Genomic DNA, 27,577 nt, shown 5'->3' on the forward strand with positions numbered 1-27,577 from the left:
AGCCTGAGATTTAGCTGTCTATTTAGATTAATCATTAGGGGCAGCTGCTGGAAACACCAGATTGGGCATAAGCTGCCAATCACTTCTGAGAGTAACATACTTGTAAACAAGGTCATCAGGTGGCCATGAAATATCTTATGTCATCAACTACAGAAAAACCTCTTTTGCTTTTGATGCTGAAAAAGAGTCTTGGCATGAGAGTCAATAAGAAGGCTCTCAAAATTCTGCAGTACTAGGAACCCAAATTCTACAGGCAAATTCCTTGTCTATAGCACTAGCTAAATCAGTTCCAAACAAGAGCTTTTATTACCAGCAGCATCCAGTCTCTTAGGGTATGTCTACACTTGCTCCCTATCTCAAGATAGGGATGCAAAAAATAGTGTACTGAAATTGCTAATGAAGCTCGGGATTTAAATATCTCATGCTTAATTAGCATAATCGTGTCTGGCCGCCATTTTGAAATTGCATTATTGTGAAATAAAATGCCCCATGTAGCCGCGTTATTTTGAGAGAAAACTCTTCTCTCAAAATAACAGTTACTCCTCATACAATGAGGTTTAACAGTTATTTCGAGAGAAGGGTTTTCTCTCTACATAACGCTGCTATACGGGGCGTTTCATTTCGCAATAATGAGATTTCAAAATGGTGGCCGGACATGATTATGCTAATTAAGCGTGGGATATTTAAATCCCAAGCTTCATTAGCAATTTCAGTACAATACATTTGCATCCCTATCTCGAGATAGGGAGCAAGTTTAGACATACCCTCAGACTACATCTACATTGCACAGTTATTTCAGAATAAGCTATTTTTTCGAAATAGAACATCTACCCTGCAGGGAAGCCTCAAAATTAGTCTGAGGCAGGCTTCCCTAATGTAGACGTGCTATCTCAATTTAGCGTTCCAGGAGGAATAACTTAGCCTTTCACCAGGCCCATTCTATTTCGAAATAGCAGATGTGGAGTGTCTACACACACCTTATTTCAAAATAGCTATTTCAGAATAGGCGTTATTCTTTGTAGAATGAGGTTTATAGATGTCGGAATAAGTCGTCCATTATTTCAAAAGTCTTTCAAAATAACAGAATTGCTGTGTAGACACTTGCATAGTTATTTCGGAACAATGGCTGTTATTCCAAAATAACTTTGCGGTGTAGACATACCCTTACAGTCCTGGTAGGGAATGTAAGGTGAACTAGTAGAAGAATATTGGAACATTTATTCACTAATCCAGGCCAAACTATATGGGGAACCTGTGATATTATTAGTTTAAAAATATCACACCTCTAACTTTGCACTTTTGAGTCATTGCAGAGTTTGGCTGATGCTAGGATCATGGGCGACAAGTCTGTGCAATATTGAAAAAAATCTTTCAGACTTTAATGCAGGAAAAAAGATTCCCATTTTTTGATAGAAGTAATAAAAACTTCAGTGCCAGACTGTTCCCTCTGTCTCTCTGGATGGAGGGACTGAAAACCTGACAGTTCCCTAGTTTGGGGAAAAGAATGAGGTAACTGCTGCTCCCATGGTATTATTCCCTCTCACCTTTCCTGGGACATGATAGAAGCACCTCTGAGGTAATTTCACAGGCCTGGGCTCTCTGGGGGTAGAGATTGTGGTGGGAGGGAGCAGAGCAGGGGTCTCACTGTTCTCCACAGCATCATCCTCAGATGACCCTAAGGATTTCCAGCTGGAAATCAGAGCTACAGTTAATACTGCTTGACACAGAATTAATTCTCAGAGTTTCCCCTGGAGCTACTACTACACAGCCATAGCGGAACACTGTCAATGACAGCACCCCTCCTGAGAAGGCTATATTGCTAGGAGGACTTGTGAGGCTAGAGCAGTAGCACGGAGGACATCCCCCTCTGTGAGTCTGGCGGCTCTCATTAGGGATGCCATCCCTGTAGGGCTGGAGTCTCCAGGAATTAGAGATTACTCTATAATTAAGATTATGTCATGAGATGAAATCTCAAGGAATGTGGTGAATCAGAATTGGCAACCCTAGCTTCCATCCTCCAGGAGAATGAGTGAAGGCAGACTCCATGATTTGAACCACCCTACATTTCCTAGATATCCAATAACTCTCCCACAAGCATAACGAGGGGAGAAGGCAATATGGGCCATGGTAACATCAAGTTTGCATAATATTTAGCATACTGATCTATCTTGATATCAACTAGAGAACACACTGGAAACTTCCTAACCCTTCTACTGAATGTTTAGTCACACTTTCAGCCACCTAATAGATTTACAGTGCCAACATTTTCACTCCATATAATCCCACTGGAAAAATAGGACCCATTCACTTTGCCATCATACCCCAAATGGCAACATATATCAGCTAATCAGAATTATATTTAATCCCACATTTTATCTCCTGTAGGTAGCAATTCCATACCTTTGCCCATTAATGTAATTCCAGTACATCTCTTCTGTCCTTGTAAAAGACCAGAGCTTGGTGGCTAAACCTTTGGCACATTAAATCATACAAAAGAACACACAGCATGAAGCCTATTCCTGTTTCTAGCACTGTTCATAACACAGAGCCCAAAGCAGCTCCAAACAGCACCTCTATGTGGCAGCTCCAAACAGCACCTCCAAACCCACCCAGTCCTCCTCCACCTCGGCAAAGTGACTGTTCATGTCTGCAGCCCAACTTCCCTATATGGCAATCAATCCACTGTTGATTAAATCAGATCAAGCAATGCCTCCCTGTTGTCATGAGTAGCGTAGACTTCTCCACAACTGAGAAACAGGTGGGCATCAAACAAACTGTATCCATGACTAATAGTTTCCTTGTCTTCACTTCCTGAAACAACGCTGCTGGGCAGGGAATGAAGACTTGGTCTTAAGTCCAAAAACTGCCCCATTCATAATCAGAGCCTCCTAGCCAGTCCAAATGACTGACAGATTCTGTGTGGTTGGACTCTGTTCCATACACCAAAGCTTGAGTGGAGGTTACTGTCTATCCTTCCCAAACAACTCAGCAGCTCTTTACCATGGATCCCACCTGGATATTTTGAGGTTTGCTTTATTAGATGGTAATATTCATTAATTATTAACCCTCCCTCTGTGTGGTTAAGGAAGGGGTGGAAATGATGTAGGAGATAAGGCCTTAAAAGCCAGAGGCTAAGCAACTAGAAGGAGCTATAGGCCCATATGCAGGCATTCTGGTGGGGTGTTTTGGGGGTAAATGTGGACTGCAATTTTTTTAAATAAAAAGGAGTTCAAAATAGTCATGCAATGAGTGTGCATAAGAGAGGTTAATGAAAAATTTGAGTGCAAACAGTGCTTGGTAAAATGATGTTGTTAGGATTATTTTGTTATTCACATACACACTGCAGGCCACGGTGGTCACACACACACACACGGTCTGTAGCTCACTGAGGGACATGCATATAAGGTTTAAGGTGACGGGCAAAGCCAAGCAAAAGCCCAGCAGCTGCACAGGTTTGCTGCCTCCCAGTGAGCCTAGGGAGCTATTTAGCCGCCTGTCCTAGGGAAGCAGCCACAGTCCAGAGAGCAGCGAACCCAAGCTCGCTCCCACCCTAGGAAAAACCTGCATTCCCTCACCAGGCGCCTGCCTTTGCTGGGACACTTCGTGCCCAAACTGTTGCTTTTGCTGCTCTGGCCCTCAGCCCCCAAAGTGCCTTTAACCAGCAATGTGGCACAAAAGGAAATTGCCCCCTCACTCTAATCCCGGCCCAAGGGGCTCACTGGGGGCTCCAAGGGAGCGAGAACCCTGGGACGGACAGGGGGTAATGTGCCTTCCCCCAGATAATGGCTGTGGAAATGGCCTGCTTCCTGGCGAGCCCACAACTAGCCACCCCCCATCACACTAGGAGCTGGGCTGTCCCTTCCCAGGGGAGCCAGGTTGAAGCGCCTGGCCATGGGCGTTCCAAGGGGCAGCTGGAGCCTGGGACCTGCAGCGTGTGGCAGGCAGGGCCTGGATGCAGGGGCGGACTGGCCCGGTAGGACACTGGGAATTTCCCAATGGGCCGTCATGTCCACACGCCATTGCTCGTCACTCCGAGAGGCTCCGCATCCGCACTGTATGCAGCACACAGAGCCCGACCTGCCGCCTGCGCTGCGTGCTGGACATGATGCAGGGGGCGGGGCTTGAGGGGCACGCAGGGGTGATGTCATGGGGAGGGCCATTCTCAACCCATTTCCCAGGCCTATTTTGATTGCCAATATGCTCCTGCCTGGGAGGGGGGTGGGTGATGCCCCTGAGACTGGCTGGTGGGGGCTTTGCTCTTCCCTGAGTCGATCTCTGAGGCCACTGTGGTGGTTCAAGGCACATCCCCACCTGGTGAGGTTACGCACAGCAAAGAACCAGAGAGAAGAAGCAAAGGTGACTTTGGTACTGTGGCTTTCCTCAATCCTGGAGCTGTCTAGGTCAGTTCGGCTCTCAGTGCAACATAGTGCAGCCTCAGGGCTGTCCTAAGTTGTATCCACCCCAGTGGGCTCTTCTAGGGATCACTGGAGTGCAGTAATGTTCAGGATACATCCATTTCCCCCAGATGAGCCTTCTATGCCAAAAACAGTTACACTGGCTCTTTGCCACCAGAAATCTCCCTACATAAGAGCACTCCTCAGAAGGACAATTAAACTGCTTTTATGGCCCTTTGTACTGCCAGAGATTTGCAAAGGGTCTGTGAATAGCAAAGCTAAGGATCTGGTCCAATACTTGTATTTCACGTACATTTAATTCTTTCAGAACTGTCTGAGACTATATTAGATGGCAAAGAGGCTCTTCAGATATTAAAGATTGTGTGCCAGTGATCCAAATATATGAAATGGGCAATGATTTATACCGTAAATATGAAGCAGAGTTCACAATTGCAATTCAAATGAGTTACGTTTGTCATCTTAAATTAAATGGCCTTCCACCCTAACTCTTCTAATTTTAGCTAAAATCCTTCAATGTCAGTGCTCCTTTAGGATTGTTTTATATTCTCTGACATGCTCCCTGTGATGCTTTTTCAGGGCATCCAGAACGGTAAGTCAACCCATCACCCTCCTGCCTTAGCAAATGAAGAATTTGTTCGTGCTGCCCTGCATGACAGCTTCCTGCCCACCCTGATCTGTAAACCAGCCAGACAAACTCCTCAGGACGTTGACAGTCCTAACTTTGCCTTGCAGGGTGATCCTTGTTGCACTTCAGTTCCTAAATTCTCCAGAAGCATCTCCTTGCAGCATCCAGCCTCTTTCCCGGACGCCCACAGAGATATCAAGGCCAACTTATTCTAATATAACCACACTGAAGCGAGTGTATAACAAACCAGAGTGTTGAGTGATACTAAGCAGAGATAATGGAAACAGAAAAAGATTACAAATAAAACAAAACAAAAAATAGAATCACGCTTCCTCGTGACAAAACTAAATAAACACTCAGCTCAATGGGTTTCAATCCTTGTCTGAGGCCACTTCTTTGAGTCACCAGCCCCACGAGCTTGGGCAGTGTCAGCGCTAGCCACTGGGCACACAACACATACTGATAAATAACAAGTTGCCCCCTTGAACTGCTCAGGGCCCTAAGTGATCGTTCAGTCTGCTTAGGCCTGGCGCTGGCCTGGGTTGGGTTGGGGATCCACTAGTCTGGAACGCAGAAGTGCCGACCTCTTTCTTCCCTCAGTGATGCACTACAAAGTGCCCTTTTGCTTCTCCTTAAATTCCCCAGAGTTCACTCTCTGTCAGTATTAACTGTAGCTCTGATTTTCAGCTGGAAATCCTTAGGGTCATCTGAGGATGATGCTGTGGAGAGAAGTGAGTCCCCTGCTCTGCTCCCTCCCACCACAATCTCCACCCCCAGAGAGCCCAGGCCTGTGAAATTACCTCAGAGGTGCTTCTATCATGCCCCAGGAAAGGGGAGAGGGAATAATACCATCAGTGCTCCAGCCCCGGAAAACCCAGTGATTGGGGACACAGCAAATCAACATTCCTTTCTTTACAACAAATTTTATTTTTTAAATCAACCCTGCCCCAAAACATAATTTTAGGAACATATTTCCAGCACACACCCCATCCTTTCCTACATGCACAATGATAGCAATGACCAGCACGTCACCAGCTGTCATCAGATACAACACTTTTTACAGATAACACTATGACAGGAAGGGGTTAGGTGGAGTGAGTGTGTCAGGCTTGACAGCAGTCAACAGCACAGTGAGCTTGGCACTGAGGAGCTCTTAGAGTAACACTCTTTCCAAAATGCTCAGTGTTTCAAGAGAGATAGCTGAAACCCTTGTAGGAGGTGTGTCTATTTTCTTTAAATAGAAAGAGGAGTCTGCCATCATGCTCATATCATTATCCCTCATTTTCTGTAGGTACTGATAAATGTAGAAGACCGCATGGAGGGAGAGTGCGTATGGTATTGCTCAGGTCCTTCAGGGCAGGGACTTAGAGATGTGGGGGAGCTCAGAGCGGAGGGGGATGGGAAGTCGGGGGAGGAAGGGATGGCTCACCTGTGGCAGCGAGGGCGGTGCTGCTCCATCGACAGTGACTCGCTGGGATGGCCTGGGCCCTGCTGCCAGGCTGGTGGCTCTTCCTGGGGGGGCTGAAGCTCTTCTGCCCAGTCCCAGACCATGGTTCCTCCTGAGGAGGGGGGACTAGGAGCTGTGCTGCCTAGTCCCAACCCACGGCTCCTCCTGGGTGGGACTCTGCTGTCTGACCCCAGCCTGGGGCTCCTCGCCAAGTCGGGTGTTGTGCTGCCTGGCCCTGGGCTATGGCTCGTCAGGGGGTGGGGAGGTGAGGTTCAGCTGCTTAGCCCTGGGGATGTTCCTGGGAGGGACATGGTGGTGGGGCCACTGACCAGCAGAGGTGTGGCCAAGGGAGAGAGGAGTTTGGGGTTGGGTGCCACTTACCTGTGGCCAGTGTTCAGAAATATAGAGAGCTCCAGCCCCAGCTGGCCACTCTCTTCCTGGTGTGGCCACCTCACTGTGGTCACTCTGCAGTATAACTATCCCCTGCGCTCACTGCCCCCAATGGCTATTGAAGAGCATAACTGTCCCCAGTGGGGTTGACAGCCTTCATTCACGGGCCTTAGGGTAAGACTGGGGGGGACGTCCATGCCCCCAGAAGGGGAGGGGCCAAGGGCAATCAGCCCTTAGTGCTGCTTAGACCTCAGCACCCTCCCTTGCCCCCAAGTCCTCAGAGCTGTGCAGAGCAACTCTCCAGCACTCCTGCAGCAATTCAAAGGGGCCCAGGGCTCCAGACACCACCACTACTGCATGAGCAGCAGCACCTGGGAGCTCTGGGCCCCTTTGAATCTTTGGCTCCTGAACAATTGCCCTCTATGCTCCCCTCTCCCCCAGTCACCAGGCCTGAATGTCCTTGCTATCAATCCCCTCCCTTTCCATATTCTGGAAAACAATCCCATTCCAGGCATGTCCCATTTTCCTGGCACAATCAAACCTGACCTTGCTTTAAGTTAGGATAAGAGGAATCATAGAGTGGGAAGAGACCTCAGGAGGTCATCAAGTCCAGCCCCCTGCTCAAAGCAGGACCGATTCCAATTAAATCAACCTAGTCAGGACTTTGTCAAGCCGGGACTTAAAAACCTCTAGGGATGGAGATTCTACCACCTCCCTAGGTAACCCATTCCAGTGCTTCACCACCTTCCTAGAGAAGTAGTTTTCCCTAATGTCCAACCTAGACCTCCAGCACTGCAACTTGAGACCATTGCTCCTTGTTCTGCCATCTGAGAACAGCCTCTCTCCATCCTCTTTGAAACCTCCCTTCAGTTAGTTAAAGGCTGCTATCAACCCCCCCTCACTCTTCTCTTCTGAAGACTATCCCTCTGCCTCTCCTCATAGGTCATGTGCTCCAGCCCCCTAATCATTTTCATTGCTCTTCGCTGGACCCTCTCCAATGTGTCCACATCCTTCTTTCTGTAGTGGGGAGGGGGGGGGAAGAGGGCCAGAACTGGATGTTGCAAATTTGGTGGTCCAACTCCTAGCTCTCAGCATTTAGGAGTTCTTAATCAAATGGACTCATAGATGGAAGGACCGACTAATGGACAGATGCATAAACTCTCTAATAGAAATAGATAAAAAAAATTGTTCCTTGCTATTTTGTTCATATTCCTTTGCACAAAGTGGAAATTTCAGAATGGTTGTAAAATATCCAGTACAATAAGTACAATGTCAGACATCTAAATCAAAGTTCTTTTGATGGAGAAGATAAAAGTATCTTTCACATTCAGCATAGTTAAAAATCAAACAGTGAGCATATCAAAGGCTGCAACACATGCAGCATCGTGATTTCATGTTTGGGAAAATAAATCCCTTATCCTTTTTACCAGAGGTATATTTTAAATAGCTGACACACAGAACTTCAAAATAATAAAAGCGTGAGGTCATGTTAAAAATTAGTGTAAAATCGCTTGCTTTAATTTACACACCAAATTCCTGTACCATGATCTCATGTGCAAGTTGCTTATTTGTAAGTCTGTCTTGGATATTTTCGCATTTTAACCAAATTATCATAATCAGATGTAAGCAACACCACCTTTTAGGCCAAGATTAACCATAATTGCTAGCAATACTTCTGAGATAATAGGACATAATAATGAAATGCTTATACAATGTAAACAGCATGTTTTGTGCAAACTGAGATCAGAAAGCAGAATCTGTGACCACTACAGTATGGACTTCAGCATTATTTGCATGGAGGAAGGGTATTTGAATGACACTATTTTAAAAATAGAATCACATCATGTTTTTTGTGTGTAATCAGTCATGGATAAGGCCCATCTGTTATATAAACTCCGTATGTCTAATTTTTAGTGATCACTAATTGATATTTAGTCATATTAAATAAACAAAGACGCTATTAGGAATCCACTAATTCAGTCCTATTATAATCAGTACTTTGGGGGACAGGGCAGGGTGGATGAGTTTACGTGGTAGATTTTTGGCAGTGATTATGTTGATATGTACTAAAATAAACATGGTCAGCTCTAAAACTAACAAATTTATCTGCAACACACAGCGGAACGGTGTGACAGATGTCTAAATTATAGCAAACCCCATCCTGAGTGCTTGGAGAGCATAGTGAAAAAAAGATGGATTCATACTGTTCAGAGATATCTTCTATGGAATACTGGACAAAAAGTGCCATATACATACCAAATAATACACTGAGTTCCTGAGTGTTATCGCACCAAAGCAGTAAAGGCTAATGCTAACTCAAAGCCAGAGAATTTGCAGGATGAGTTTAAAAACCTAGGAGGAAATCTTGACCCTTTTCTTGGCAAATCTCCCATGGACTTCAGTGGAGCGAGAATTTCATCCCTTGAAGGTGAAATGCACTTCTGGTGAGGCATTAAATCCCTCAATTGTCATAGATTAAGTTAAGTGAGAGATGAGGTCACCTAACCCCAGACAAAATTGGATTCTTCATCACTAGGAAACAAAGGTTCTTACTGCTTGTGCTTAATGAAAGAGCATTTGTTTTAAAAATGACCTTTTAAGGACTTGTCCACACTTGAAGTGCTACAGTGGCACAGCTACACCATTGTAGCATGTGCAGACAATTCCTATACTTGATGGGAGTGGTTCTTTCTTTGGAGAGATAATCCAGCTCCCTGAAAGGTGGTGGCTAGGTCAATAGAAGAATTCTTCCCGTGACTTAAGCTACATCTACACTGCAGAGTTTTTGCACAAAAACCCGCAGAACATCCACACCTCAAGCACATTTTTTGCGCAAGAAAATTGACAATGAATCAACAGAACAGAGGGGTTTTTGTGGTATAGGTATTCCTCTTTCTATGAGGAATAACTGTTTTGTGCAAGAGCTCTTGCACAAAAAGGTGTGCGGGACAGGAAACAGGGTTTTTTTGTGCAAAAACAGCCTATCAAAAGAAGTACAGGTGCCCTGGTGGCCATTCTGTTCATGGCAATTAATCAGAGCTTTCTTGCGAGAGTGCGTCCATACAGTCTGGATGCACTCTTGCGCAAAAGCGCATCGCTTTTCTGATGTGCTTCTACTGTGTGGACGCACTCTTGAGCAAGCAGTTTTTGCAGAAGATCTCTTCCGCAAAAAGCTTCTTGCGCAAGAAGCCTGCAGTGTAGACATAGCCTTAGTGCAGTCTTCAGTGCAGGTTAGAATGGTTTAAATACACTGCCAACAAGTATGGATTTTTTCATACTGCTGAGGCATAGTTAATACAGCTTTTTTTTTTTTAATGCAGACCAGACCTAAGACCCCTAACTTTTGCCCAGAAGAATAAATAACCACTCCATAGACATATGTATTATCACCACATGCAATTTTTCAGTGTGGCTAGGTCTATACTGTCATGGCTTCTTCCCCACTCTGGCATGATAAATGCAGAAGTGGGGGCCAGCAAGTGTACCCCAAAGCCTTATCTACAGGCTTTGGTATAAAACTTCCCCCAAAATCTTAAAAACCTAGATCTCGGGAATAAAACTTCTGCTGCCACCACCCAAATGTTGATAAAGAAATCAGGGGAAAGATCATTTGGGAAATCTCACCCCTAAAATAAAAATCAGGACACACAAGTAACCAATGCCAGGTTAATAAAAAGAAAAGAGAAAACTTGTATTATTACAACAATATTCCTGTTGCAAGCATAAGGATCAGATGGAAAGGTAACAAAATATATTCATGGAGGAATTACACCATGGCTAAAACTTAGTTAAAAAGAAAGGCCAAACATCTCTTAAGCAGTGCCAGATATCAGATCCCATACCCAACCCTTAAAACAATAAAGCCTAACGAAACTACCTAAACCTTACCCTACTTACAGAAAATGAAGAATGGTGTCTTGGAGAGAGAGAGAGAGACATGCTTGTCCCTCTCTGTAACTGCAGAGAACACACCCCGAGAGACAAAAGGAGAAAAGAAAAAAAACAACCAAATTCCTTTGTCCCAGTTTGAAAGTCACACCTACATTCCTACTGGTCACTCCACCTGGCTAGGTGTAGTTAACCCCTTAATCCCCAGGCTGCTGGCTAACCCTCATAATCATGACATATACTACAGAGGTTTTGCACAAAAAATGGCCATTTTTGCGCAAAAACTCGGAGACACCACACCTCAAGCATGTTTTTGTGCAAGCAAATCGACAGAACAGAGGGGTTTTTCCAGTGTGGGTATTCCTCCTTCTATGAGGAATAACTCCTTTTTGCTCAAGGGTTCTTGCCAAAAAGGTGTGTGGGGACGAGTATCTAGGGGTTTTTTGCACAAAAACAGGAAAAAGGAAAAAGCACAGGTGCCCTGGTGGCCATTCTGTGGATAGCTATCCATGCTTTCTTTTGAGAGCGTGTCCATGCAGTGTGAATGTTCTCTTGCGCAAAAGTGCGTTGCTTTTTCGATACGCTTTTGCGGTGTGGACATGCTCTTGCACAACAAGTTTTTGCAGAAGATCTCTTCCATAAAAAGCTTCTGTGCAAGAAGCCTGTAGTGTAGACATAGCCTGTGTGTCTTTATAAACTGGAAAAGTGAAACACCACAGCTTGTGCTAGAAGCAGAGAGATCCAGATTTTTTCCATTTCATTTAGCTTCTCAACTAATCTGCCTCACTGTGCAGATATCATATCACTATATAAAATAAAGCCGAGTGACATATGCAATCCGAAATACTTAAGATCTTGCATTCTGTAGATGTCTGTTATTGTGTAAATACCTCATCATCCGCACACATGAGAAGTGAGTGGGGTATTTTTACTGGTAAATAGCAATAAAGGGTTTGATGCTGGAGGATGCCAAGCATCACTCTTCCCTCCTACTGACCATGTTGATAATCACATTCAGTACCCTACAGGAAGTGCTCAGTATCTCACAGAATTAGGCCCTGGCTAGCAGTGCTCTGTGTATTTGGAATGATTTTTGGTACCTTGGCCTCCTAGACAAGAATTGCCTCCTCCCCACAGGGTCACCTATTGGAGACGTGGTGTTGCTTTTATAAGATTTAAACTTAAACCATTCAACATACACATATACAGATAAATAGGTGACCACCTAGGAGGACAATATCAGAAGAAAGCTGACACAACTAAGGCCCCCAGAATTGTTCTTCTCTGGCTTGGGTAGAAATTCTAAGGCAGCCCCCTTCAGGAAGGTCTCTCTGATTCTGCTTAGTCAGGTAAAGACCTTGGGTCTCAGATATACCCCCAAGGCCTTTTGCACCAGCCTCTGAAGAGTTTCTCTCTGAAACATCAGAGCCGCAACAAGCAATTCAGTGGTGCTGCTAGGAGACTGAAGCACCTGTCATAGATGACAAAGCAAGAACAGGGACGCTCTTCTGGAGAAAGGAATGATTCAGATTTGTGGCTATACAAGTAAAGGAGAAGGGAACAGGAAGTCACTGTGTGGGAAAAGGAGCCAGATCCTGCCTTTGTCTTGGACACCAATGCCCTGATTCTGGCTGCCAATCACAGAGCAGGATCCAGTGTCATTTTGTTACCCATAATTATAAGGATCATGTTCATAAATCTGGACTAATGTGCATTTGATTTTTACTGACAGCCCCCACAGCTAGTATGAAAGATTATTCTAAAAGAGTGGATTATATTGTCCAAAAATACCACTTATTGCATGTACGCTAAAGCTTGGGTAATCCCTGTGCTAGACTCCTGATCAAATGAGTTTACTATCTCCACTAGTTCACACAGGAAGTGGCAGAACTAAGGCACCGTGTGGGGCAGCGGCATGGAGTAAAAGCATGTCACTCAAGCTTATTCAGTTGCCTGGCTTGTTCCATTGAAAGCCCCACACTGTTTTCTGCTGTAACATACTTTCACTTCTTTGAAACACGTGGTCCCATCCACAGCACAAAGCTGGTATCAGGGATTGCTAGAGAACTGAACTGTTGCATAAGCTCTCCTGGCTGGAAGCCAGACTACAAACATTTGGGACGCTTTCAATTCTTTTTTATTTTAAAGCGTGCATTCTGTTTGTCTCATGATCTTCCCTTGCAAGCCCACATCACAAATGTTTGCTTTTTGTTATTTTTTGCTATTTTCATTGCTTTAAATCTTTTTCTATAGATAGATAACTTCATACAGTTCTGAATGCTAGAATTTTGCTTCCAGAGCTATGCCAATCTTTTTGTGTGGTTTGTGGTAAGTTATATGTTATTAAAGCAAACTGATATTTAGAGTTTGTTTTAAACAAACAACCCCTCCCCCAAATACCTGCCTATGTTAGTCTGTGCTACTATACCAGCAAGTTCTACATCTCCTTACCTGTAGAGTAACATTTTTGAAAGTACCTAACCTCAGAGCCATCCTTACCACTGGCAGAATATGCAGTTGCATAGTGCACCGCTGGGTCTTAGTGTCCATTCATCCACCTCTTCCTATTTCTATTCTGCAGCTTCACTTCCTCCAGAGAGGATCTAGTTAACTTAAAAGTGAAAAAGCCTGGCAGGCCTATTAGCAGAACCTCTGAAAGAGCCATTCGCACAGTAACAAAGCCATTTAACAGGCATTTTTCAACCCCAGGTACATACAGTCAGTTTCTGAATTTACTGTTAGTAGACAGGGCCTTAATATAACAGTTGTTTTAAAAATATCTCATAAGCGTGATGAAGATTATAAAATCATAAATTATAAAATCACATCTCTAAAAAATTGTCCTTCTGCTCCCCAGCTTCCATCAGGAATAGGGACACCGGTTTGATAGTACTACATAGCGCCCCATAAATCCTAACGATGGCCCTGCCAAAGCTGACCCATTTTCAAAGGGGACTTAAGCCCACTTCCTTAAAGTTATTTAGGCACCTAAATCCACCATTTAGGCACCCAGTGACATTTTCAAACTGCTACTCAGCTGCAGGGCTGAATTACCCAATAGGCAGACTAAGCACGTACTTAGGGCACCAGCAAAGCAGGGGCACCAAAAAAAGAAGAGATTTTATGGTATAATATTGTTTTTATTTTGAATTACATATGGGGGGGATACCATCATCTTTTCAGTGCTTAGGGCCTCTAAAGGTCTTAATCCGGCCCTGGTCAGCTGTCACCGAGCCTTCAGGCACCTGCATTTTCAACAGTTAGCATTTAGTTGCAGAAGCCCAGCCTAATAGCTATCAAACAAGTCCCAGCTCTAGCTCAAGCATAGCCTATGGTAGTGAGCCACCCAGCCAGTGTCAACCTGTGGAACTCCTTGCCAGATGCAGTTATTTTTAAAGCACTAGCCTCAGTCTGTTCAGCAAGCCTGGGGAGCTCACTGCCACGGCTGTGTAGACATTACCCCCAAAGGCCTTGAAGCAGGATTCTCAAACTAGGCCTGTCTCACCAGTGGGGCCTGATCCTGTAGGTATCTCTCCCGTTGAAGCTGTTACACTGGGGCAGGGTGAGAGAGAGTCATGGAGCTGGAGAGAAAAAGGATTCTGTAGTCCAATGCCTAGGGCATCCTGAGGGAAGGTAAAGGAGACCCTAGGTCCAGCCCCCCAATTCCAACTACTCTTTATCCATAGTAGGAGTGGTTTGACTGGTGATACTGATGGAGCCCCACATCAGGCCATCCCACAGCTGGGTGCATAGAACACTCCCTTAAGAGGTGACAGACCTCCGCTTCAATCCCTCCCCCCTTCACTGCTACCAAGGAGGAGGGAATTGAACATCCCAGGTAAATGCATAGGCAGGAAATAGGTATCCAGATGTCTAGTTGGGGCAGTAGTGCATGTGATCAGAGGCAGAAACTTAGGTGCCTAAGGAATTTTTTTACTTCGGAATATTTAGGAGCTAAGTGATTTAGGCACCTACAGGGTTTGGTGAGAGCAATGTTGGATCAGTAGGAGGATTTAGGCACTTAGAAATGGGATTTAGGCACCTAAAGCTCGGTTTAGATGCCTAAATAGCTTTGTGGATTCCACTCCTAGTCCCCTGTCACTTTGGCAATTTTGGATTTTTTTCCCTGTGTTTTCACAGAAGACACGCTCCTAGCTACCGTGCAAGTGTTAGCTTGTGTTATTTCACACTGCAAGTGTGTGTTACGCCTTCCATTTTGTTACCCTGCATTCCACGCATGCTGCAGCACTCTGACACTGGGTCCACTTATTTTCCATTTTCTCACTTGCCAGCAAGGCTGGATTAATACAGGAGTGTTAGGGATTGCAGCACAGTGCCCAGGTCTAAGAGGCCCCATAAAAATAAATTCTGCTTACCAACTCATCAATCGCAATCGACTGGTCGATCCTGGAGCCTCTGCCATTTGTTGATCTCCAGGCCACCAAAAATCCAGGGGTATAGTAGGGTTCTGGCAGGCTGCCTGCATTCCATGGCCCCATGTCACTCCTAGAAACATCTGGCTGCTGGCATATCTCTGCATCCCCACAACCGTAGTCTGGCCATTGGGAGCTGCAGGCACAGGCAATACATGGAGACACGCTGCCCCTTATCCCCAGAGGTGAGCAGAGATGTCTGAGCTCTGGTGTGCCACTGGCTGGTAGCTGCCTGTGGTATATACAAATCTAATAGTCCCGAGCCCCATCGGATGCTTAATCCAGTCCTGCTTGCCAGCACCAAAATGGAGACCAAATCATTCTTGTACCATGTACTGGACTTTATTGGGCAGATTCTCAGCTGATGTACACTGGCAGAGCGCCACTGCCCCCAAATAATCATATAACTAATAAAGACACAAATGCAAATGCTGCCATATTCCAGACTATACATTATGGAACATTGGTGCAGTTTTAGGGTTGCTGAAGAAACTCAGCTGTTAGCTTCATTCCTTAAAAATGCAGCTGAGGTTTAATACATCAATAGCCCATGAATGAACTCCCTTGTATGTTCTCCTGACTATATTAAGCCCCATGATCCCAGGAGACCAGGCAAATTTTGCTATGCCAAGCCACCGACTGGGGGGATGAGTGTCTTGCAGCTCAGACAGCTTTTGCAGGTGGTCAGTCAATGGTCACTACCTTAAGACATCTAGAGCTAATAAGTAGAAATACGGTCAAGCCCATAATGTTTACCACAGAGTGAACACAAATGTTGAGACTGTGATTAGATACTATCTCTTCACTCGTCTTGCAGGTTTATAGATTACATACACGTTTATCAGATCCATAACTCATACAAATGTCGCCAGTTCTTATTCAATTATTACAGCTCTCTGGTTTCATAAACTTTTATTTCTTGTTTTGTCTCTCCTTCTGTCAGGAAATGTCTTCTGGGGTCAGTTTTGAAAGCACTGCACTATGATTTAGGATCATAACTCCTATTAATGTCAATAAGAATCATGCTGCTAAGGCTTTGAGCACTGTCTTGTAAATATAGCTCCTAGTATTTTCAGCTATTTCTGCATCGTAAGCATTTCTGCACAGGATGCCTCATGTCACACAAATATATGCTTAGTGTATACAGAATAGCCAATGAAAAAGCCTCCCCCCTCAAAGAATGAGGAGATGAATGAATGCCTGTGGGGAATGCAGATAAAAGGAGCAGGGTCAGAAAAGGAAGGTTAATGCATCTACAGAATCTCATCAAAGGACTTAGTATAGCGAGCACAGCAGAGAAACAGATTAGGCAGTTTGGTCAGCAGCATACACAGTGCAAAAACATGAGCATTAAGCTAATTAAATAGACAAATTAAAGCAGTTTTCAGGATCACCAACTGTCCTTGTACCCACTCACTTTTCAAACTGACTTTAAAAGTAGCCACAATAAATAGCACTCAAACATATATAACTTTAGAGATGTTATTTATGTAAGCAGTTCTTATTGCTACATATACCCACTTCTACATCAACACCCCACCACCTACCCCATAGTTTACATTCCATGTTAAAGTTAACCTAAAAGAGAGTGTTTGGTACTGCCTGCATGGTCTTGGTCCTGCCCAGGGACCCATATCCTAAGAGAAGAGACTGGAGTGTTGTAGGGACCAAGAGAGGAACACAAAAGACATGGATTTCATAAGCTCCATACTTGCATTTATAGGCATCACACTTTGGGTACGTCTAGACTACAAGCCTCTTTCGAAAGAAGCTTTTTGAAAGAGCTCTTTCAAAAAAGCCTCTTTCAAAAAAGATTGTCTAGACAGCCACAAGGGTTTCGAAAAAGCGGATCACTTTTTTGAAAGAGCACCCAGGCAATCTGGACGCTCTCTTTCCAAAAAGCCCTGATTGCGATCAAGAACTCTTTTTTTCAAAAGAGCTCTTTCAAAAAAAGGCATTCTTTCTGGTACAAGTAGGTTTACTGATTTTGAAAAACCCGCCTAAATCGAAAGAATGTATTTTGAAAATGCGACGGCAGTCCAGATGCAGGTGAGATTTAAAAAAATGCCACTTTATTTGAAAAAACTCAGTAGTCTAGAGTAGACACACCCTTTATGAGCTCCACAACTGTGCACTTTATATACACCACATATATTAATTTTTGAGCAGCCAACACTGTACTACAGAATAGAGGTAAGTGATATTCCTGCCCCAGAGAAGTAACAGTTCATGGCCTTGCTACTACAAATAGTTGCACATGCTGAGCTTTATATCCATGACCAGGTTCTCAAAGCACTAGTCACAGGCATAATATTAAGCACATGTGTAAGTAATTGCAGGGTCAGCCCAGACTAATAAATTCCACTTAGATGAGATCTGCACTTGCACCACAGGTAGAACAAGCTGTTCTCTGGTGCAGCAGCTCTTTTCTTCCCCTTTAAATGCTACATAAAATTCTTCTGTGCCCCCTGAAAAGAATGTCTGGCATGTTTACAGGAGATGGCTGGAGGACAACTGTGTTCCATGGCAACTTTTGAGGTTTAGAAATTTGTCTCACTTTGCACTAGAGTGAAAAAAAAAACATTCTGAATGTTTTCAAGAAACTGAATAGTATTGAAAAGTCCATTTTTGAATAAAAAAGCTCAGGTTTTCAACTCAGATCTCTCTCTCACTCTCTCTCATTGGAAGAGATGAGAAAGCCCAGGGACCGTCACTATAAAAATGCTGCCAAAACAGATTAATTGAAGTGTTTCATGGAGATATAACAGCATGTTTTGACCTTTCAGTTTGCTGAAAATGTTCCAACCAGATCTTTTACTTGTTTTTTTTTTCCTTCTACAGTATGGAAACTGAATTATAATGGAAATGATATTTTTTTCGTAAGTGCCTTGTATATAATTAGGACTGGGGAGCAAGTCCAGATAAAACAAGAAACCTTTCCCCCAACTCTTACAAACGTTTGTTTAAAATTCAGAAGGAACCCAAACCAAACTTTCCTTCAAGGTTCCAATTTTTTTCTGTAGTGTCTACACTGCAGATACTAGAGCAGTATAGCTATAGCATTGAAAGTGGCCCTCTATAGTAGGGTAGTGTAGATGCTGTTATAGTAATGGTAGAGTCTTTTCTGTCACTGCAGTTAATCCAGTCACTGGAGAGCCAATAGCTCAGTTGATGAAGAATTCTTCTCTTGACCTAGAAGGCTACGTCTACACTACAGGCTTCTTGAGCAAGGAGTCTTTTGTGCTAGAGTTTTTGTGCAACAACTTCTTGCGTAAGAGCACCTGCCCATGTCAAAGCACATTGCAAAAGCAATGTGCTTTTGCGCAAGAGAGTGTCCACACTGCTGGACACGCTGACGCAAAAAAGCTCTGATGGACATTACAGAATGGCCATCAGAGCACTTGTGCTTTTTTCCATAGGAGCATCCACACTTGCCTTCTTGTGCAATAGCTGTATGCTAAAAGCAGTTATGCCTCAGAAAAGGAGGTTTACCTACCGCGGAAAAAGCCCTCTGTTCTACTGTTTAACTGCCCATTTAATTGCGCAAGAGCTCATTTGAGGTGTGGATGCTCTGCAGGTTTTTGCGCAAAAAACTTGTAGTGTAGATGTAGCCAAAGTGTTTATACCCAGATCAGTTTAACTACAGCTCTCAGGGAGGTGATTTTTTTTCACATCCCCTACACAACATACTTCAGTTGAGCTAAGTTTTAGGTACAGACCAGGCTTTACACTAAGTAAAGTGGATGCAGTGAAATGTGGCAAGAAAATCTGTTTGTGTGGTACTTCCATTCTGACTGGAAGCACAAAGTACTGGAGCTTTCACAAGAAAACCTGTACTCATGAAATTCCAAGCTTCATTTTCATCTCAAGTGGCTCAAGGTAGTTGCAAAATGCCTCAGTGCTTCAGCTAAGCATCCAAATGTGGAGTGATTATTTCACTTAACTAAGCCAGGGAACCTTTCAGTGTGTCTCCATGTGAGATACCATTCTGCAATACAGCATTGTGATTGCCAATATAATTAAACTGAAAACCTGACACTTTCTTCCAATGAAACATAACTACTGTTGGCAGGGATTAGACTTAATCTAAACTAAATCTCTGGTTTGTTTCCAGTTGCTCCTAAATCACACAGAAAGAGGATTGTCTGCACAGTTTAGCTAGTGAACTTTCCAGAAATAATTGTTTGGTCTTTTTAGCAGCTTCATCACACTGGGTTGATTGACTTCCCCCCTTCTTTTCTAAAACAATGCTTCTGATTTACAGTGACAACTCCCCCTCTCCCCAACAACAGACACTATAGTTGGGTAAACTACATTTTGTCAGAAGAGGGAGTGGAGGAAAGGGCACATGTAAGAATATAGGAACAGCCATACTGGGTCAGACCAAAAGCCAATCTAGCCCAGTATCCTGTTTTCTCACAGTGGCCAATGCTAGGTTCTTCCAGAGAGAATTAACAGAAGAGGTAATCATCAAATGATACCATCCCGGTCACACATTCCCAGCTTCTGACAAACAGAGGATAGGGACGCCATCCCTACTCATCCTGGCTAACAGCCATTGATGGACCTATCTTCCATGAATATATCTAGCTCTTTTTTGAAACCTGTAAAAGTCCTGGTCGTCACAACATCCTCTGTCAAGGAGTTCCAAGAATGCGTGCTGTGTGAAGAAGTACTTTTTTTAAAAAAAGCCTGCTACCTCTTATTTTCATTGGTGACCCCAATTCCTATGTTGTGGGAACAAGTAAATAATTTTTCCTTATTCACTTTCTCTACACCAGTCATTAATTTACAGGCCTCTATCATATCTTCTCTTTTCTAAGCTGAAAAGTCCCAGTCTTTTTAATCTCTCTTCATATGGCAGCCATTGCAAACTCCTAATAATTTTTGTTACCCTTTTCTGAACTTTTTCCGATGCTAAGATATCTTTTTTAAGATGAGGTGAATACATCTGTATAAAGTATTAAAGATGTGGGTGTACCATGGATTTATACAGCGGCAATAAAATATTTGCTGTCTTATTGCTTCTGTATAAGTCCATGGTATCCAACATGCTAGCCATTTAGCCACACAACAGGGGAATTCACACATTCCACATTATAAATACTGCCTCTCTTTGCTAAACTGTTAATTTAAGCTTTTTGGTTAATATCTAGAGCAACTTAATTAGGTCAACCTAAGTTTTAGACCAGGTAATTCAACAGCTTTTTCTTGGAAAATTGGCAGAACATCACCCCTTATAATTTCTGTGTTACTGGAAGACAGTCTTCAGAGTAGGTTTTTTGCTCATTCCCCTGACAAATCTAGGGCTTATTGTAAGTTTTCCTTTGAAACAGGGTTTATTTTTTTCCAACAGAAAACTTGGGTTTTGACTAAATGAATTTCTCTTCAAAAAGTGCATATTTTCTTCATTAATTTTTTATTTTTTTAAAATCTAAAACAGAATGCTCAAACACAAAAGATTTTGGCTTGATATTTTTGCTAAAAAAGTATCCACCAGTTGGAGAGGAGAGGTCAATTTCTGACTAGCGACAGTCCAGAAACATCAATTGTCTAATTCTTTCCCTGCTCACGCTTCCTGTATCAAATTACTGTTTCTTTCGAAGAACAGGGAAAAGCTAAGCTTTCTATCTCACACAAGTTTTACAGTTTTATAGTCTGACTGCCAAATAATATTTCCCTGTTTTCTCCATAAGATACTCCTTGAATTTCCCATCATGGTGTGAGAAATGATGGGGAAGCGTGGAAGAAATGTTATATTCCTAAAACCATCCTCTGAAAGTTATGCTGTCTTCCCTAAAGTCTTGGGGTTTAATTGTTCCTCGCACTCGGAAACATTCTCCTAGCACAAGTGTGTTTGGAACTGAGCTGCACTTTTCAAGTAATCTTCTTCTTTGTCCTAGGATGATCTTGTGATTCATGCTTTTACCTTTCAGATTTTGTCCTGGTTTTCCTTCTGTTAGGGAGATGCTATGATAGATATTAGATTGTCACACTTTATCTGAACAAGACAGGGGACAAAGGTGGTTAGAGTGATGGTTTGATACTCTAAACACCCGAGACATCAGGATGCATCATATGAGACCTAGCCCAGCCACAGCGCCAGTCCATTGAGGGCAAGGGGGGAATAAGCCCCTGACCTACAAGGCCCATGAGGCATGCTGGCAACATTTTTAGATCAAAGCATCAGTTTTCAGAGGAATTTGAGGAAGGACTTGACTTGTTGCCAAAAAGTCAAAATTATCTGTGAAAAATTAAGGAAAAAAAGTTTTCATTTTCACTAATATTTCCTCTAGAAAAAACAATCAACCCATTGTCTGACTAGCTCTCATATCTAATCACATACAAAATCCACTGTTTTGTATGATTGCCTTTAATCTCTCTGACTTAAAGACCCTTCCGCTGAAAATCTGCTCTGGCCAATTTAGACACTTACCCACTGCTTCTCTAGTTATTAGACGATGGGACATCTTGAAAGGCGCACCAGGGCTAGATGAAGCACTTGCTTTAAAGACGGGGTTGGGAACCTAAGGTCTAGGGGCCAGATGTAGTCCCCGGGGGCTCAAAGTGCTGTCCTCCCCCAGAATTGGGGAGCCTGCACTGAAACTCCAGCCCACCCTGTTCCCTGCCTGTCTGATTTTTCTAAGAAAGAAAGAAAGAAAGAAAGAAAGAAAGAAAGAAAGAAAGAAAGAAAGAAAGAAAGAAAGAAAGAAAGAAAGAAAGAGCTAGCTCTTTCAGGAAAAGGCTTCTTCCTTGTAGAAAGAGGTTTACCAATGTCAGAAAAACCCCTCTGTTCTTTCCATTTTTTTCGAAAGAATGCAATTCTAGTGTGGACTTAAGTTTTTTCAGAAAAATGTCCATTTTTCCGGAAAAACTTTGCAGTGTAGACATACCTGGAGACAGACTTGTTGGGAGTCTGTGTTAGGCTAAAAGGGGTAAAAAAACAACGGTAATGTCATAGTAAGCGTCTACTACAGACCACCTACCCAGGCAGAAGAGGTGGGTGAGGCTTTTTTTTAAACAACAAAACCATCAAAAGCGCAGGATTTGGTGATGGGGGACTTCAGCCATCCAGATATATGTTGGGAAACTAACACAATAGGGCACAGATTATCCAATAAGTTCTTGAACTGCATTAGAAACAATTTTTTATTTCAGAAGGTTGAGAAAGATACTTGGGGAAGCTATTCTAGGCTTAATTTTAACAAATAGAGAAGACCTGGTTGAAAATTTGAAAGTGGAAGGCAGCATGGGTGAAAGTGATCATGAAATCATAGAATTCATGATTCTAAGGAATGGTAGAAGGGAGAACAGCAAAATAGAGACAATGGATTTTAGGAAGGCAGATTTTAGTAAATTCGGAGAGCTGGTAGGTAATGGAAAGCAAGACTAAGAAGAAAAACAACTCAAGACCGCTGGCAGTTTTTCAAAGGGACATTATTAATGGCCCAAAAGCAAACTATTCCACTGCGTAGGAAAGATAGAAAGTATGGCAAGAGTCCACCTTGGCTTAACCAATCTGATAGCTTTCTTTGACAGGATAACAGTTCTTGTGGAGAGAAGTGGTGGATGTGGTATACCTAGAGTTCAGTAAAGCATTTGATACGGTCTCCTATGACCTTCTTATCAATAAATTAGGGAAATACAACCTAGATGGGACTACTCTAAGGTGGGTGCATAACTAGCTGATAATAACTGCTCTCTGAGAACAGTTATTAATGGTTCAATCATACTGGAAGGGCATAACAAGTGGAGTTCTGCACAGATCTGTTTTGGGACCGTTTCTGTTCAATATCTTCATCAACAACTAAAATGATGACATATAGAGTGTGTTTATTAAGTTTTCAGATTATACCAACCTGAGAGGGGTTGTAAGTGCTTTGGAGGATAGGGTCAAAATTAAAAATAATCTGGACAAACTAGAGAAATGGCCTGAGGTAAAAAGGATGAAGTTTAATAAGGACAAATGCATAAAGGTGAGTCAAACAGCATGACACTGTTGGGGGGGGGGGGGAAGAAAAGAAAACATGATTCTGGGATGCATTAACAGGAGTGTTGTGACACAAAAAGTAACTCTTCCACTCTACTCTGTACTGATTAAGCCTCAATTGGAGTATTGTGTCCTATTCTGGGCACCACATTTCAAGAAACTATGTGGAAAAATTGGAGAAAGTCCAGGGAAGAGCAACAAAAATTATTAAAGGTCTAGAAAATGTGACTATGAGCAAAGACTGAAAGAATTGGGCTTATTTAGTTTAGAAAAGAGAAGGCAGTGGCTATGTCTACACTCACGGCTTCTTACGCCAGAAATATGCAAACGAGGCTAAGCGTGGAATATTGCCGAGCCTCATTTGCATGCCTAACAAGCCGCCATTTTTGCAGAAGAGGCTCTTGCACCAGAAGGAGCGGTCTACACTGCCCCTTCTTGCACAAGAAAACCCCTCTTGTGCAATGCCGTTATGCCAATTATTTTCAGGAATAACAGCATTGCGCAAGAGGGGTTTTAAGAGCAGGTTGGACAGACATCTACCAGGAATGATGGTACTTAGTCTTGCCGTGAGGGCAGGGGACTTAACTTGATGATTTCTCAAGATCCTTTCCAGTGCTAGTAGTCTATGATATAAATCAGACCCATGAATCAGACTGAAAAACCTCCATGTGTATTGATTTTGTTTGCTTATTTTGCCTTTGGTTTTGGATCAGATACAATAGAGTGAATCTGTTTTATGTTGTTTATTCCAAGGATGCTGATCTGGGAATTCTAATAAAAGGAACCTCTGACTGGCATGATGATTTTCCTCATCTCAGACTGTCCTGCCTGACATTCAGGTAGGAAAGATGCCAGTTTTGACTGTTAAATCTGCTTTGCAAAAACTCAATTTAGTCAGAATAAATCTCTTTTTTCTTCATCAAGAATTTCATTTTGTCTGTATTGTGTATGATTACGCATTTATAGTGTGCCTAAAATTCCCACGGACATTACATAATTTTGATCACACAAAGAATGCAGGCTCAAGGTCAATGTAATTCTATCATGTGATATTGTAGTATAGTGTGTGCATGGCAATGTGAAATTGTTTTCTTGCTTTTACATGCTAAGTGCCCTAAAGACTAGTTGTCAAGGACTGGAATAGCGTGGGTGTTGCAACTTTCCATTGAAATGCATTTGTAGTGCACTGGGGAAGAGGCAGCTCTCTCACCTTATGCTTAACTCAATACAGTGCTTTCTATCCCTTCCTTTAATGAAGGCTACATTTGCTCACGCATCTAAATAAATATTCATGTCCGCACCATACGCAAGTAACAGAAAAGTCACATGTTGTAGACAGAACAATCCTCCACAATTATAGTACTTTTTCCCTTTAAAACACCTTCCCAACAGAAGTTATGTCAGCCAAGACATAAAAAGTTCCAGTCAGAGCAGATAGGCCAACAATCAGACCTGGCAGCTGTTATTACAGCTGAACACAAGAACTTGTTTACATCCCCTCACACTTGCCTGCCTTGTTTGGTTGGATATTTTTTTAGTAGTTGTTACTTATTTTCAAGAATAAGTTTTATTGGATGTATATTTCATGCATGCTATCTGTTTCAACAGAACAGGACATAAACAAATAAAACTCGGTGAAACTAATAGGTGACAGATTATCAACTAAAGTACAAATCAAGGACCATGTTTTAGTCCATGTTTATACAGAAAGAATGATGTAAGTCTTTTAGCATTTCGCTAATGAAGATAAATCAGAATCAGAGAGGGAGTTGACTGTAATTACAGGTGACATGTCTTGCTTTAGCATTATCTTGTGGCAACAGGTTGCAGCAAGAGCAGAAATGTATCCAAAAAGAAATCATTTCCCTCAGCAGGCCCATACCCAGCCAAGCACATGCTTGTGTGAAGTGGGGTGAGCTGGGCAGAGGCAAATCCCTGAGGATCTCAACCGCTATCTTTAAAATGCCCTTGTTTAGACTTTCCCAGGGTGGAGAAATGGTACTGATGTAATTGAATAAAAGGGAAGGGCCCAGAGATTCTCTTCTGGAAAAACTGTAGTGCCTGGTGCAGTGTGTTGAATTTTAAATGATTTTAAGACATTTCAGGAGAGAGATGTTATGAATTACAAACAAAATGTAAAAGGATCTGTTTTTTTATTGTGATTTTCCAGTGGTAAGTTAGGCTTGATTAAAAACAAAAAAACATAGCAAACAGTGGCCAAAGCCTCCAGGTGTCAAACTTGCAAATGTTCCCATCCAACACATATTTACATGCTCTTTTCCTTAATTCATGCCACTATTTCTTTCCATGCCTACATGTTTATTGCCAGTGCTAATTTTAATTAACTCCCAATCCCATCTTTTAGGCTACATCAACACTGCAAAAAAGGTCTGGGCAATAAGTCTCCAAGCCTGAGTCAACTGATTTTGGGCTCTTCCGACTCTGAAACCCAGCTAGAAGGGAAGGTCTTAGAGCCAACTCTCCAGACCAAGACTAAATATCTACCCTGCTATTATACAGGCTGTAGTACAAGTCTGAAGCTAGGTCTACACTACAGCTTTTTCTGATTTTTTTTTTTTTTTTGGAAGAGGCTATTCCAAAATTTGGCTAATTTACACTGGGCCAAATTTTGGAAAATCCCTCTCTTTCGGGTGATCCCTTCTGCCTCATGGAATGAGGAAGACAGGGCTTCCAAAAGAGCGCTTTTGCACTTCCACAAAAAATAGCGGAAGTGCAAACGCGTTCCCTGGATGCGGCAGAGTTTTTCCAGGACACCTCTGGTATCCCAGAAAATCCCCACAGTATAGATGTACCCTGAGTCAGCTGACAGACTCAGAGACTTGCTGCCTTGGTGTTTTGTTTTGTTTTGTTTTTTTCTGTGTAGACATACCATCATTATTCCTATGTCCCCTTCCCTGATAATATCCAATCTCTCACTTGTCTCTTGTATCTGGCCCTTACAATACTGGAGTGTGATTTTCCCCAATTTGCATGCAAAGGACTAAGTTACTCAGGAAAGCTGCAGTTGAATAAGGAACTAAACCTAGGTCTCCCAAGTAACAGGCTAGCACCATACCTACTAAACCATCTTGCCTCTCCTGTGTTTCCTCTATTTTCTCTCCCCCTCCACTTCCCTCCATGCTCCTATTATTAAAAAAAGAAAAAAATATTTCCAGCCTCTGTCAATTATAAAGAAACAAAACAGGGCATAATTTTTTTCTCCTCTTTTCAAATCATCTTTAGTTCATGTACTATTAGAAGGGAGAAAGGTAAAACAGCCTCTTTTTCTCCCTGCGGGTAATAAGTCTTTTGTGCCAGAATTATGTTTGAGAAAGGTCTCCAAACAAAACCCTACCAAAAAAGGACACTACACAGCACACACTGGGGAGCAGGCTACAGAAAAACCAAGCCTCCTGGGACAAAGGCTGAATGCTCTATTGGAGGGCACGATGTTGAGAAGGGTGACATAAGAACCTATAGAGAATTGAACTGAATGAAAAAGAAAATTAGATTAACATACTGAAGAATGATTTTTTTAAGTGACTTGGGTTCCTTTTTGCTTTCATATTCTTTTGGGACACAACAGGAACATATCACCATACGTGAGGAGAGAGACTATCAGAACATATCAAATCTATGTCTTCTTTTGTATGTGGGGAATAGAGCCTTTGATTGCAGATTTGGGAAAAACAAATGGAAATCATGCAAATGGGAAAAACTTATTCACAAACTGGACTAAATTATATAGAAACATATCTACATAAAATTTAAAAACATAGTAAGAGACCTAAAAAAGAGTCACTGTGGCTTAACCACCATGTAAAAGAAGCAGCGAGGGACAAAAAGGCATCTTTCAAGAAATGGAAGTCCAATCCCAGTGAGATAAATAGAAAGGAACATAAACACTGTCAAATTAAGTATAAAACTGTAATAAGAAAAGCAAAAAAAGATTTTGAGGAACAGCTAGCCAAAAACTCAAAAAACAATAGCAAAATGTTTTTTAAGTACATTAGAAGCAGGAAGCCTGCTAAAAAATCAGTGGGTCCCCTAGACAATTGAGATACAAAAGGAGCAATCAAGGATGATAAAGCCATTGCGGAAAAGCTAAATGATTTCTTTGCATCAGTCTTCATGGCTGAGGATGTTGGAGAGATTCCCAAACCTGCACCATCCTTTGTGGGAGATGAATCTGAGGAACTGTCCTGGATTGAAGTGTCATTAGAGGAGGTTTTGGAACAAATAGAAAAACTTAACGTTAACAAATCACCGGGACCGGATGGCATTCACCCAAGGGTTCTAAAAGAACTCAAATGGGAAATTTCAGAACTGTTAACTGTGGTTTGTAATCTATCTTTTAAATCGGCTTCCATACCTACTGACTGGAAGATA

At 42.6% G+C, this 27,577-nt stretch overlaps 1 long non-coding RNA gene across 1 annotated transcript in view; it reads right to left on the bottom strand.

Annotated features, from left to right (window-relative positions):
• Window positions 1-10,960, bottom strand: part of LOC142827318 (uncharacterized) — a 44,139-nt gene extending 33,179 nt beyond the window's left edge. The window contains exon 1 of the long non-coding RNA XR_012901994.2: window positions 10,775-10,960. This is a non-coding gene — a long non-coding RNA (uncharacterized LOC142827318). The remainder of the gene's footprint in view (window positions 1-10,774) is intronic.
• Window positions 10,961-27,577: the final 16,617 nt, after the last annotated feature.

This window comes from Pelodiscus sinensis, chromosome 2 (genome assembly GCF_052426305.1).
Source record: "Pelodiscus sinensis isolate ZL-2025 chromosome 2, ASM5242630v1, whole genome shotgun sequence".
Classification (NCBI taxonomy): domain Eukaryota; kingdom Metazoa; phylum Chordata; order Testudines; family Trionychidae; genus Pelodiscus; species Pelodiscus sinensis.